The sequence below is a fragment of the Poecile atricapillus genome, chromosome 7 (assembly GCF_030490865.1).
Source record: "Poecile atricapillus isolate bPoeAtr1 chromosome 7, bPoeAtr1.hap1, whole genome shotgun sequence".
Classification (NCBI taxonomy): domain Eukaryota; kingdom Metazoa; phylum Chordata; class Aves; order Passeriformes; family Paridae; genus Poecile; species Poecile atricapillus.
Window position 1 is genome coordinate 11,597,277 of NC_081255.1, and position 15,456 is coordinate 11,612,732.

General features: G+C 39.1%; 1 protein-coding gene across 1 annotated transcript in view; it reads left to right on the forward strand.

Moving 5' to 3' along the window:
• The window catches only part of CRB1 (crumbs cell polarity complex component 1), a 93,871-nt gene that overhangs the window by 40,115 nt on the left and 38,300 nt on the right, over positions 1 to 15,456 (forward strand). The window lies entirely within an intron of this gene.

Genomic DNA, 15,456 nt, shown 5'->3' on the forward strand with positions numbered 1-15,456 from the left:
GTTACATATATACCTGTTGGATACTATCTATATAGCTTTCATGAGATAAAAAACCTCAAAATAGTTATTCTTAATAAACAGTTTGCCCACACTTTGGTAGGAAGACCATAATCTTTAACAGGACACTTTGTAGCAGTAGCACTGCACATTTCTCTCTGGTCTTTCTCCTCCCAGGTAACCTGAAAATAAAAAGTGCTCAAAATGAGCCTCAGCCTCCTTGGATGTCAGAAGCTTCAGAACAAACAGGCAGGACTAGAAGTGTTTACTTCTGATCTGGACAAGCAATTTCTCCAATTATAGCCAAATGATAAATTAGCCCCTAGTTTTAAATTAGAATTAGAATTAAAGAAGATTTAAATTAGATATGATAATAGCAGTATGGTTTAAGGTAGCGGGTGAGTCCTTGATCAGGACCACTTACTATATAGTGTTTATATAATGGAGATGAACTAACAGCCACCTGGAAAAAAGGTCAGATCCTTTCATCTGGATATCAGCGTATTTCCCCAAATCCTACATTTCTGCAGCTGTAACTCAGGAGTTTTTCCAGCCTTAGCACCTGAATTGTTGTATGTGCTTTAGGTATAACCCCTCAGATTCCTATTGCAGCAGGACAGAGATTTTATGTAATAAACCACATTCATTGTATTATGCCTCTATCCTCAGTAAAGCACTCATATAACATTACACATATACTTCACTAAAGTGGTTTATAGGCAGAAATAATAATCCACATATCCTGCATTGCAAGGGCCTGATCCAAAAGCCATTGAAATCAGTGGAAAGATCTGCTCTAATCAAACTAAGGATGGTTGTCAATATGTAACAAGCATCTTTGAATTTACTGGGTAAGATTGCAAACAAATGAGTGTAACTGAACTGAAAAACTGAGAATATACACCTTTTGGACTACAGTTTTAAAGGGTAGGAGATAATGGAACTTAAATACATGCCTGTTTAAAATATTTCCCTCACAAGCTGGCAAAAAGGAATAAACATTACCTGGCAGTAATTACTAGTTACAGATAGTGATTTTTCAGGTGACTTGAAAAATAGTCAGTAGTCCTACTGAAAGCCTTAATATGATCAAATCTGCAACCAGAATTATTTAGACAATTTGATTTTTAAAAATAAAAATCTAAATCCCAGTCTGGAGACTTTATCCCAGCTAGAAACTCTTTGAGGACACTAGATATTCCTTGTCCAGACCTAAGATAGAAAATTTCCACACAGGTTCTACAAAGGGTTAAACTTCTCCCATTCCCTTTTAAATCAGTGTTTGCAGATACTCAGATTTCAAGAGGTCTCAGTACTTCTGCAGTAGCAAGCCCTAGCTTTTTTTATATTACCTTGGCATGCTGGCCCCCTAGCATAACAGTATTTTTAATAAATTGGTCTTTCATTTAAAGGTCTTGTGATTTGTTGCTGTGAGGTAAAGGCAATAGTTAACCTAGAACTCTGTCCTTTCATACTATAGATATATTGTATTGCTCTAGCACTGCACGTTTGTTAAAAAGGCTGTTACTTGAAAGGCTAAACTTTTCATTTCACTCACAAAAACCTGTGAGAAAAGAGAAAGGCAGAGCTATGGATTTGGTAGTGACTCATTTCACCAGACTAATAAACTTCACACCATGTCAAAATCAGGGAGCTTCTGAACGTGCAAGGTCTACCAAGTGACACACTCCAGAATGGAGCGAAGCCCAAGGAGCATGAGTGTGCCAGGCAGGCAGGTCCTGCTCCCTGTGCCCAAAAATCCATGCTGCCCGTGGTCCCCGGGCAGGGGGGTGACAATGCTGGGAGCAGGGATGAAGCCCATGCATTTTCCTTCAGAATGGAGAGGATGAGAGCAGCAGTGCCCACTCCCCTGGCTGCAGGCAGGGTGCCTGTCACACACCAGCGCTGGCTGCTGAGAGCCACTGCTGGTGTCTTGTTATCTGATGTGTGCCAGCTGTGCCACCAGCACTGTTGATTGTTTTGGCATCAGGAATTCCTAAATGGTTTTTGGCCTTTTTGTTTGTCTTGTTTTCTGTTTTTCCCTTTTAAATTTCCTTGGCCCTTTTCCCAGCCTGTTGGACTACTGCAAGAGAAAATGATATGATCAGACTGGTGTCGTATGCATATTGAATTGCTGCCATATGCATGGGGGAAAGAAACTGTCTCCCAGAGCCAGAAGATGAGGCAGATAAATGGCCAGTATGGGAGAGTGCTGAACACTCAGCTAAGTAAAGAAAACCTCAAGCCAGACACTGAACTGGGAACGTCATGGGACCAGTACGAAGAAACTGAATTATTTGGGCTCTCATTCTACACTTAAGCCAGGGTGACAGAAGCACAGAGCACACAGAGCTTCCATCTCCCTGCATGTCTGTAGGTGCTGCTGTGGGCAGAGCACCCACCAGACAGCAGGGCAGGCTGAACCATCCATCCTCCTCTCTGCTGGCCTCTGACAGCATGGGACAGACATAAATACTATTTATGGGTAGGGGGTAGGACCATGGGCACATTTGCACTAACTTGGGAAGCTTAGAATACATACATATATTTTTATAACTATAAAAATAATTATGCATCTTCTTTATTTTTTAAATCTTAACCATCAGAACAATGATCACACAGCTGCCATCCTCAGCTATTTAAAGCAATCTGACTTACAAAAATTAAATCAAGCAGATGAATAATAAAGTTCTCATCTCCAAAATACAATTTTTCCTTAATTTCCTCATCTGTCCTTCAGCTGTTCACACCATGGTAGTCAATCATTCCTCCATTACACCAGGTTAATTCACTTTATTTCATGGCCTGTCATCACAGTTTAAAAGCTTATTTTCTCTTCATTCTGAGACTTTAGAATAAGACAAAGTTGATCAAGGAAAGAGTGAGGAGAAAAAAGGAGAAAAAACAGAGAGAAAAAGCAATTTTCAAGTTCAGAAGTTTTCAAGAGCACCACTCCTCTTTTCAGTGGGACGCAGGCTTCTCCCACAGGTAAGACAGGCACTCAAAATTAACAGATCCAGAGGTACTGTTGGCTAATTATTATTCCCATACAAACAAAATTTCAAGAATAAAAATGTTGATAGCATGAAATATCCATCCAAATTAGCTGGTTTAAGGAAAAATTCCAAGTACATTTGTGTGTACTACACACATGAATTGCTGAAAAAATAGAATCAGGGCTCGAGATCTCTCTCTCTGGACTTCTTACCACTCTGGAACCAGAGAGGCTGTAATTGGCATGCAAACACACTTCTTCACTGCCCAAACTCCATTCACAGTCAATATGGGATCCCTTTTTCACTGTTGGACTGCTGTGAAATCCTTATAAAACCAATTTGGTGGTGTTGGGCAGGTGTGCAGCACAACATGAAAAATGTGTCTGTTTTCTGAGCATGGCAAAGTTACAGCTTTCCTAGAGAGATTTCTACAGCACTGCCCTGTCTCTGTCCCAGCCCCTGTGATCTCCACACATCCCTGTGTTCAAAAGCACAGGGGCAAGGAGGAGAAGCTCCTGTCCCTGCTCCCAGCCAGGCTCCAGCAGCTCCAGCATTCCATGGCCAGCTTAGGCATGGGCTGGACCAACACAGGATGCCCTCAGGTACCTACTGCTTGTAAAAACCCTACACCAAACAGACAATTAGCACTTTAAGGTACTTTTCAAACTCTGCTAAAGTCTCTGATCTTGAAAGAGCACTTGGATAATCTTTTAATGATTCTACCCACTAATACTATTTAACATTTCTTCAATCAGTAGCATCCTGGTAGGGAGATGTTCACATTGTCATCAGAATTGATTCCTTCTCAGTTGGTTCCTCCTCTATTTCTGCCACGCAGTTTTTCCTTCTCTCCCTTTTTCTTACTTTTTGGAAATGATCAGAATATTCTCTTAGAAAGACAAAGTGTATTCTTTATCATTGGTCTGTGGTCTATTCCTGAAAGCAAATGCTTTCAGGCCCCAAGAATGAGGCATGCTCCCTGGTTTCTTGCTTGTCTCTTTATTCACAATCAAACTGCTTTCTCTGCAACAAGCACTAATGATTTGTCACATGCTTAGCTCCCAGACCAAGCACACTATTAGGTTGGTGTGATTACTCTTTCTGGATAGTTCCCCAGTAGGAAAGCCAAGGCTGAGCTCACAATTCACACACTCTCTACGGTAATGGCCATGCAAGGGCAGCAATACCTCAGAACATTGTGGGCAGCACTGAAATTGGGTTGTAGCTGGAAGAATTTATGAATCTGCCATTCCTTTATCAGTTACCATTACAGAACAATTGGGACATTTCAATTTCATTTCTACTGCAGGGAAATGTCCTCTTGAACAATTTAAAGAAATACCATCTAGTAAAAGAAAGTGTAATTTTTACATTCTTTCACCATATAAATCACCACAGCAACTAAGACTGACTTGTGTTTTTCATGACAGCTCTTTCCTTAACAGCCCATATCTTGAGACACTTTATGAAAGCCTAATAGCTTTTTTTTTTTTGGCAAAGATTAATCTTCTTATGACTTAACTTGCCCCCTGCATGGCAGCCGACTGTGAGAGCAATTGCTTGAAGGCATTGACTCTACTTGTAATGGTTACTAGTGTTAACCACTGGTTAAAGAATCCTGATTTAGTGGAAGACACTTCAGAAAAGAGTAGCATGTGTCCCTAAGTGTTATTAATAAACGCTGAAAACATTTCTGTGATTACAATATTCTGCAGCTTGGGTTTCACCTCACTAGAATCTGAATATTTGTGTGTTATCCCCACTTCCAAAAAATAGAATGAGGTCCAGTAGGATAATAATGAATGACATTACTTCAGTGAACAGTGGGATCTCACAGCCCATGAAGGATGTGTTTGTACATCATTATCAGATCCACTTACCACAACTAATGTGCTCCAAGTAGAGACTGAAATAGTTTCAGATCCTAGAAACAAAATACGCACCTAGCATGGGTACTGACTATGCAGAGGACTCCTTTTAGTGAAATAAAATTTGGCTTTATTGAAAATTCCAGCTTGTCCCTGTTATTTCTATTGTTCAAGGGAAGTTTTTGACAGAAAGGTATTTTTACTGGTAATGCCACTTTATGTTAAAATTTTGTAAAAGCTGGACTATGATCATTAGGAAATGAGCTCTTGAGCTTTACATGATAACTCTTTAAAGAATTAGCTCCCAAACCTGGTTTATAGCACTGAGACTGATATTTAGAGCCCTGATATAGCTATGTATATTTTTTTAAAAAAAATATATGTTACAATCTCTTTCCTTGTTGCAAGTTGCAGCTAGGAATGCAAAGATTTGTCAGCCATCACTTCTGCATTATCCAGCAGCGAAGGAGTGCACAGAGGTCAGATGTTTTGGGGATTTTTTTTCCTTTACTTAGAGATATATGATACTCAAACATTAGGAAGCATCTACCATTATTATTTTCAGAACATATATAGAGTTTTATGCTTTAAAATTTGACAGCTGACTCATCATTACTATGATCTCTCTAGTTGCATCGATATGTTAAGTTGTATAATTTAGTCCAGTGTGATTGACAGAGCCTGGAAGCAGTGGATATTTTGAATCTGGCACATCTCTCTGTGTTAAACAGTGTTGCACATAAATACTTTTTAGCATGAAAAGCTTTTTCCTTGAAGGGAAGGAGGAAGGGATGGACAACTTTTAATCCATGAACTCCCAGGTCTTGCAACACACAGACAGATAATGTCCTATGATTTAATGAATTATTATGTCCAGTACCTGGCAGAAAATGCTTAAATTAAAAAAAAATAAAAATAATCCTGACAAAAAAAGGGCAGTTGGATATTGTTTGGCATCAGGAATAATGTTTTTTAAGCACCTGTTATTTTCCTGACACTCATTCTTGGTGGTTCATTCAATCATGTGATTGCCTACTTGTTAGGTCCAGTCTATCCAGTAAGAGTTTTCCTCCTGGGGCCTTCTTCAAGTACTGCCTACTTACTTTTTTTGATGTCTTTCTTAAATCTCTGGATAAACCTTTCCTAGCCTCTTTAATTGGCATAATTCATATATTTATAGCCTCTTACAATCCAATTTTGCCACCTCTTGACTGAGCTTATGAACCTGCTCAGTTCTGTCTTTCTCTGTTGAAGAATCTCTGGCCCTTGCAGTTCTTTCTTTTTTTTTCCCCAGCCCAGCAGTGTTACACATCTGATGGCCCAGGCTACCACTAATGAGACTTGAGTTTAAAGTGTGGTCTAAATGATAACAATGCACAAACCCAGGTGAAACCAAAGGTACTGCACACACTAAACTGACAGCAGAACTTGGCTCATCTCCTTCAGAATTGGATTGTCCATCTCAGAATATGCTTTTTAGCACTGCTTTGTGTAAGACTGCATTGTTCTGGTTCAGTTACAGTCAAATTGCAAAGTTTAGCAGATGCATAACTTCTGCCCAAACAGAAAGGAACTTTCTTTAAATCTACACATCCAGCTTTGGAGAAAGTGCTTGGCAGGTAGACAGTAAAGAGAAGACCTATGCTATGGGACTAATATGTTTTGCTTTCTCAATGCTTTTTAATTTATGGCATATTTAAGGTCAAATTTCAAGTGATAAACAAAATTACCTGATTTAATAGTTTAGTGTTTTGTTCAACAGATTATTTCAAAACCAGCTCTAATAATGTCACAATTGTGAACCCCATTAAAATCCAGTTTATTGGAAATACACTAAATTATATAGCCAAACATTTAAGAGGGAATACTTCTCTTTCCCTGCATAACGGAGGAACATATGAGTGGCATGGGAGAAGTTGGTGGAATTCAGTCAGAAAAATCACATGAGCTGGTAATTCTGAACCATTTGCCTGTGGAATAAATGTGTGTTCTTGCACATAATGTGCTAATACACAAAGAAACACACACGTGTAAGCACATACATAACAGCTAATTCAGAGGACTTTATTGTTCTGCTTGTAGAAAGCCTTTCTAGTTAAAAAGGTCCCCAACATTAATTTTTGCTGTTTTGAAGGGCACAGTTTTCTGGCTGGATTGTTTTGAGTTGAGAATCAAGGATTTGTCTTCATTCCTTTCTGCAAAATTTGCAGGATGCTGGCCAATAAGGAGAGTTTCTGTCTTCACTACTAAATAATTATTTTACACGCCTGGCTTCTGACAGTGGGAAATGCATGATCTTTGCATGCCAAATCTGCATATGTTTGTTATGAAGACAATATTGACCTACATTGAGATAAAAAATTAAAATATGCAGGCTGCTGTTAAACTGCTATGGCATCAAATATATAATAATGGTATAATGCCATTCATAACTTTGTTTAAAAGTTAAAGTTTTTACACAGCATAAAATTTTGGTATTACCTTGCCAAAAAAGTATCAGCGCTGTGAAAACATGCAATTTGTTTGGATTGAAATCAGCATTTTGGTACCAGCAGAGCTCTGGGAACCAGGTCTCTGTAGCCCTTCTGTACCTGTGAGCCAGCAGAGGGAGTGTGAAATGCTGTCCACGTCCAGCATCTGTGAGACAGTGAGTTCTGGCTAGAGCTGCGGTGTCAGGGCTGTCATTGCAGCCTCATCTGGGAGATGCTGCTTCTCAAAGACTTTCTGATGAACAGTTTGGCAGTCCGACTTCTTAGTGGCAGTTTTCAGCTTTTGGTTAGCAGTTTGGTTAGCAGGATCTTCCACGTGAAGCTCAGGGATATTGGTCTGCAGCCAGTCTTGCAGAATCTACCCAGGGCTGTATGGACAAAACAAGCACCATGGTTTCGAGTAGAAAAGAGTAATGTGATGACCCAGACAGGGCTATTCCTAGTTAAAATTTCGTAGCACATTGTAGGCTTGGCTTTCACGCAAGAAGAACAACAAATTAAGAATTTTACTAATTATGCCAGTGGTCCTGCTGACAGGCTATTGGGCTGAAGGGATGCACCCACAAAGAATTTTGCACCCCTTCTTGACAAAAAAAATAAGCGTTTGATCCAGGAATTGTGCAAAATATTCATGTTTTCCTCTTTGTACTTAAAATATCAGCAAAGGACTATTTCACCCCTTACATAAGGTTCCCATAATGCCAGTGGCAGGAATGACATCAGTTTTTAAAGCATAAAAGGCACCTCATCTAGGCTCAGAAATGTCAGTAGTAATTACAAACTTTGTTTTCAAGTATAATCAATTCTTTATTTATGGTGTGAAATGTTTTTTACCCTTTTGAACTTTCACCATTCTAAGCCAAGCAATATTGTTGGCGTGTTCCTTTAAAAATAATTGCTTCTCGACTGAGAAATTGAATGTCAAGTTCCAAGTTGATGTAAATTAAATGGGTTGCATTAATAGTCTGGCCCGTGGTAGGAGTGAGTGTTTGGATTCTGGTATGACTTCAGGACATGACCTTTTGATCACACAGGTCAGAACAGATGGGAAATATTGGAGAGGTACCACAGGTTGAGATGGGGGAGTCTAGAACTGATAGACCACAAACTGTCTCATCCATTAAACAGAAGCAATCTCAGGCTCCTCAGAGAATAAAGCTTAGTTGTCATAGGTTATTATGCTCTTCAGAAAAAGAGTTGGAAGGAAAATCACGATGACAGAAATCCTCAGGGCTGTCATATACACATAATCTTCTAAACCTTCCTTGGCTTAACACTGTGTACAAGGAGAATAGAGTAAGGAACGCAAATATTCTTAGCTTCTACAATACAATTATGTGCCAGATTTCCCACCTGTGGCCGTTAAAAAGAGTCATTTTACAAGATACAGCATTTTGAAATTGAAAGCAGGACAGCTGAGAGTCACACTTGCGTGACTATGTCTTGAGAAGAATTCCGTCCATGAGAGCAACCACATTCACAAAGTCAGGCAATACACAGTTCTTCAAAAGGAAGGAACAAGTTAATTGGGGTGAAGTTTATATATTATATTTTAATATATAATAATATAATATTGTATTTAAATTGAAGGCTGTCTCCTGCATTTAAACAGGAGCTTTCATTTCAACTTCTGAGCAGCCCCAGCTCTCTCTGTCTCTCTTCATTAGGATCATTAGGATTTTTCATTCCTAAACCCCTTTAGGGCCTCTGGCTGGACCTGCTCCAGTATTGCTGCTCCTTTTTTGTACCTGGGGGAGAGCAAAGCTGGGCTTGGTATGTTGTCCCTGGTGGTGAGCAGAGCTGAAGAGTCACCTGCCCTGACCCAGTGGCAACACAATTCCGAGCAAAGCCCATGAGTCTGTAGGTCCTCTCTGCTGCCAGGGCCCATGTCTGCCTCAAGCCCAGCTTGCTCAGAGCAGGGCAGAGCTGCTTTCCAGCCAGCTGGCCCCAACTTCTTCTGCTGGGCTTTTTTGTCCCCAGGCACAGGACTTGGAGGAGAATCCCTTTGCAGGATTTCATGGGCATCCTGAAGATCACCTATTTTCCCAGCCTGCTGAGGTCCCTCTGAATGGTAGCACAAGCTCTCAGGTGCATAAAGAACTCTTTCTAATTATGTATACACATATGTATGTATACATACATCTATTCATACATACACATATGTGTGTGTATCTATATACATATATGTATATATGTATGTGAGTGTATATATATATATATATATACACACAATTCCCATTTTAGTTGTTAATAAATAAAAAAATCACTTTAATGCTTTTGTTGGATTGGACTCAGCAGTTTTGCAGTTTGCTGGCAATTAATTAGCACTGATGAGTCCTAGGTCTAAGGTCTTCTCAAGGGCATAAAGAATATGTTGGGATTTTGAATAATAAAAATAAGCTGATAAAATGGGCACCAAAACTAATTTTATGTGATATACTATATAAAAGCTCTTACTTTAATTGTTCCCTGTAGCATCTAGCTCTTAATTATACACTGTTTGCTAATAAGAGGAACAAGTGATAAAGCCCAGTAGTTTCATGTCTGTTCATTGGCACTGTTTGAAGTAAACTCAGAGGTGACTCTAGTAAGGATCAACCTGCTTCTGTGCAGGTGCCTGAACTGATTTTTTTCCAGTACAAGGAGAATTTCAAAGAAGTTAAGCTAGCCTTTTACTGATGACCTTAATGCTGATCCCTTTAAAAATATTTGAATTAACTTAGAAAAGGACTTCTGTTGATTATGTAAGGAGAACCAGATTAAAGAAAACACATTCTTTCCCTGGTTGACAATGAACTTTGCACTTTCAATAAACAGTCTTGGAGAGAAGAAAAATAAACCTGGTATAGACACCTAATTTATGCTGATAATTGACTGCTAGAAGTAGAATTGGTGTATCTGATTCAGATTGCTCTCCCACTGCTGTAATTCTTCGAGTCTGGCTGTGCTAACAACATGACACTAATGTAGAGAATTATAATGATCAATACAATTATGGCTGTAGTTTCTGTCCTGTGGGCGCTATTTTTTCTTAACAAAGAAGGTTCAGAATCTGTTATTAGACCTGTTTGTGAGGCCAGAACATCATGGTAAATCATTGCCTGTAGTACCAAATAAAGAAAACTATTTAAATGCTGTACTATGAAAAAGTCTGCACAGCTACAGAAGTTAACTGTAACACATAAAGACATAGAAAAACTAGATCTTATCTAGGTGAATCTCATACCTCTAATATGCTCCAGGAAATTCCCCATCAGGAAGCCAGGATTCCATGGCAAGCACACAAAGTCCTAGCTGAGGTCCATGCTGTCCCACTGCCATTGGGATTGCTATGTGACCAAGCAAAAATGAAGCTAGTTTGTGTCTCAGTCTTCCCAGCCTTGGGAGGACTTAAGCATATGAAACCTTAGATGAATGAAGCCACCTTTTAGATGAGTTTTCACACTAAAAAAGGACTAACACTGCAGAGAATGTGACGAATGTACACTGCTGCTGAAGTGAAAAGAGATACGATCCTCTGCCCTTCCCACTGACACAGAGCTGGACTGAAAGATCACAGCCTAAAATCTCAGGTCTTCTGCATTTACATCTGCTCTAGAGCAAGTCATGGTTTACCCAGGAAAGAAAACACACATAAAAAATAATAAAAAGTGGATCACTCAGCATAAAAAGCTTGGAATTTTTTTCTATATATAAAGAGATAATATAAATATATATACTCTAGGAACAGAGAAATGTGATTATATACAGCATAGCTATGCTCTTTATACAGTTATGCTGTGCCCAGCTCAAAATACATACAGCATAAACTTGCTATGTGTTCCCACCCATTCATATTTTATATTTTTCTATTCTCACATCTCCATTATCAATTAAACTCTATAGGCCTTATTAAAATTATGATTTTCTGGCCTTCTGGCTATTTCAGTTGGTTTCAATAAGGACTGACAATGAAGTTATGTGAACACAGTCACTTTTGCACATTGTGGAGATTCACACTAGTTACAACAAAATGAGAAAATCTTGCAAATGACTGAAATTTTCCAGACCAGAAGCTATTTCACACTAGACAGCACAGTGGCTGTACTTACCTAACTCAGTTAAGACAAACAGGAAACAGCCAACAAGAGACAAGGCAGAAAACCCTGTTCAGGGGAGACAAGACACTGTACATTTCACAATGGGTGTGTTCATCAACAGTAAGCACTCTTTTAAAGCTCTCAAATGTTTGTAGGATGGAAAATGAATTTGTTTTCTAATTCCAAAGTGAATCATATGCTCCAAACAGATTTTCAAGTCAATGAAATGCGACCTTGTATGACCTAATTAAACAGCTTAAAGATATTGGTAGTTTTAAGATCCTTCTGGATATACTTCAGTTCAAATGCACATACATCATCTAAATGTACAAACTCATAAATCTACAGAAAATGCAAATCAAATCATTAATGCTTTGAATTTGACAGTCCTGCCACCATTTTCTAAAAGGTAATACACGAAAAATTAATGAATTACACATACTCTTTTTTCCTACTTACAGAGGACACCAAAAAAATCCCCATACTGGAAAGCAGAACACCAAATATCTTACTTTGGCTTCTCAATATCTGGTCCAGAATCAGGTATAAATAACAAATTCTCTGAAACCTGCTATTACAATTTCTTCTCTGGATGATGTCCTGACCCTTTGAGTCACTGGACCCTTGAAGGTCCCTTTCAATGTAAATTTTTCTATGATTCTGTCCTAATTCTCTGTTTTGTGAATGGACTTCTCTGCTCCAGGGCACGTAGCTGTTTGATTACAAAAAAAATATCTATGGCTGTTTTTTTCTGAATTTTTTGTCTCTGGTTTTGCTCCCATGGTCTCCTTTTCCCACTCTCAGTTTTAGCCCAGATCTCTGTGTAGACCTTATCTATGATCTACAGTCTTTCTTAGCATCCCTCACACATCCTGTATAGATTGATGGCCATACACATATACTCTGTTCTCTTACTATTCCCAAATGCCCACATGTCCACAAGAATTCTGTCTCAAATGCCAAAACAAGTATCTTCAGGGGTACTATTGATTCCCATGTTTTTATTTCCCTTTCCCCAGTCATATCTTCCACTACTTTTTCATCTCTTTAGTCTCTAAAATCTTACTTACTCTTTTTTCCATCACCTTTCTCTGCTTTAACCTGTCACACCCTGTAGTTGTGCTCTCCCTCCTCTCTTCTCCCCTTCCTATCTCATACCATCAGCATGGCCATAGCTACAACATGTTTGTGCAGCCAGGAAAACCACTCCAGAAGGATGCTGCCTGTGAAAACTGGGCTGCCACCATTTGCTTTTCTTCCTTGCCTCCATCAGTCAAAATGAGTGCCACACAGGGACATATTTCTTCAATGAGTTTTTCTTTACTCCAAATTCAGACCCTAATCCCACAATTGGATCCACATGGCTGGCTGTGCAAATTGAAACAGAGGCTGGAGGTGCAGGCTACAAGCAGCAGCATTGCTGTGCTGCCCTTGCAGGACAGGGCCCTAGTCCTTGCCAGGCAGTGTCCCCTGAGCCCTGGCCGCGCGCGTGGCTGCGCTCAGGGCCCTCAGAACTGCCTCATCCACCTAGGAGCTGCAGCCAAGCTCAGCACAGACGGCTGGCTCCAGTATTTCTAAAATAAAGTACACCAGATCTCACTAAACAACTAATCACCTACAGCATGTACATGATTTTCTTCTTCTCTATTTTTTTTTCTTTTCAAATGAAAACTATTTTAGGTGTGAAAAAACATGTGAAACAAGTGGAAAAACATTTCCAAGTACTTTTGCTCTCAGAAAACCTTTATTGATTGAAGAGATTAAGGGATTGGGGGTTTTTATTACTTTAAAAAAACCCATTTTTACTGAAAATTCAAACTGGTCTATGAAGCTTCAGGCCAGCAACATTTAAAAAGACTGAATTACAACATGCCATTCTGAACGTAGCACATTATGAATTCCATATCCCTTAGCTAGAGTGACATATTTAATGATTAAGTCAAGCCACTCAACTCTTTTTCTATTTTAATTATTTTCCTAGCCAGTATTAACTTTATACATACATTTCAAATGGCAGGAGGAAAAATAGCAGAATAATGAATTTGTCTACAATCAAGGAATAACTAGCAAGGTCTAATGACTACAAAAATAGAGTTGTGTGTGAAAGGTATCATGTGCAAATTAGCCCAATGTTAACAAATGCTTGTTATCCTACTATTTTAAAGAATCCTGTTTCCATGTGCTCCAGCTCTGCTCTGTGTTCTGTCCTTCATTTTGCACAAGCTTTTCCTGACAGGAGAGCAGCAGAAATTGCCACTCAAGATCAGAGCACCGGTCACATTATGTGCAGTATCAAATGTAAGCAGGTTCTTTACTGGCGAAAAATAGGTGAAAAAAAAACCCCATTTAAATATCCTTCACTTGCTCCACAGTGATGTACATAAGAGTAAAACTTCCTTCCTGACCTGCATGGTGACTGATTTATACACACAAGCATGGGGTATAATTACGATGACACAGAGATGGTAAATTTATTTCCTTGCACTTACTCATGAACGTGCATTTCCTCCTTCCAGCAAAAAGTAATTATCTCTTTGCAATTACCTACACAGATGTGGCAAAGTTAGAATTTTCATGATTGTCTGCTAAAACCTGGGGCCCTGAAGAATATGTGCTCTGCCAGATCTTTCTGTTGGCCTCAGGATTAATGAGTCCCTTGAAGAGAGACTTGTTTGCACCTGGGGTAGGATTTTATAACAGACATTTCCAAAACTCTAAAATAAAAGGTGGAGGAAGTGCTATTGCAAACTCTTTGCCTTCCATAAAGTCTATTCTAAATGGGATGCTACAATCTGAGTTTCTCCAAGATTTACTCCTGCTTGCATTTGATACCTGTATGTGTAGAGATACCAGTATGTGCAGGTATAGTTTGACACACCTACAGCTCAGTTGCTGGGAATTATTTAATTCAATGGAGGCACAAAACCATGGAAAAATAGACTTGGAAGGGACAGACATGCAGGTATTGTTTGGACTGTCTATGGGTCTAAGGTAGCATCTGCTGGCTTGTGTCTCACTGCATTTTTGTCTCTGTCGTGGTTTTAAAGCATTAGCTAAAAAATCACTGGAAAACTTACTCATTTCTTGCTGTGAGATATGGATTAGGAGAAGGGAAAAACAGGCTTAAACTTAAAAGGAATAAAGAAAGTTTATTAACAAAACTACAAGAATAAAAAACCAATATTTAAGGATCCACAATGGAGTTTATGGCTCCCAGTTGATATAATATGCAAAGGCTTTGTCATCTTACTATCACTAGAAATATTTTCTTAGAGTGTGACCTGGATGTTCCTTGTGCAGGCCAAACCTGTGACTTTTTCACCGGTTTACTGTGGTCTCAGGGCTGAAAAACTCTTACCACATCCCATTTCCTCTGCTTGTCTTTTGACTGAATAGCCCTACTTTTTTAACCTTTTCTCATAAGCCATTTTTTCCTCCAACTGTGGTCATTCTCATTGCCTTCCTTGAATTCTTCCTAATTAATCCAAATCTTCCTTGCAGTGCAGAACTAAAAGTGGACTCAGTGAAACTGAAGCATTGTAGACTGAAACTATTTTCCCACCTGCTTGCTGGTTATTCCGCCTGAGACTATAGAAACTGAGTGAGCTCTTCCAGAATTGAATACAATCTTTTTCAGACCATTTCTCCAATTTCTTATGTTCACCTATAAAAGTAATTTTATCTGTAAAAAAAATCAAAGGTTTCTCTTAACCCTGCTTTATCAGACAACTTACTAGGCAAGCTTTCTGAGACAACATCCACATATTTTATAAAAACACCAACCAGAGCAAAGCCAGGACAATCCCAAACCATAATCAAATCCCAGTTTGACAGGGAACCTCTGACAATTACTTTCTGGGTAGGATTACACAAATTTTTTGCCTGCGTTGCGGTGGTTTCACATGGAGTATTCTCCTTGGTTTGTATATGAAAATGTTATTAAATGCAATATCTGACTATAATTAGTGTCTGCACCTGCCAAGTTTGTTCAAACTCCCACCAGTGGTTCTGGCACAGTTTTGGGCTG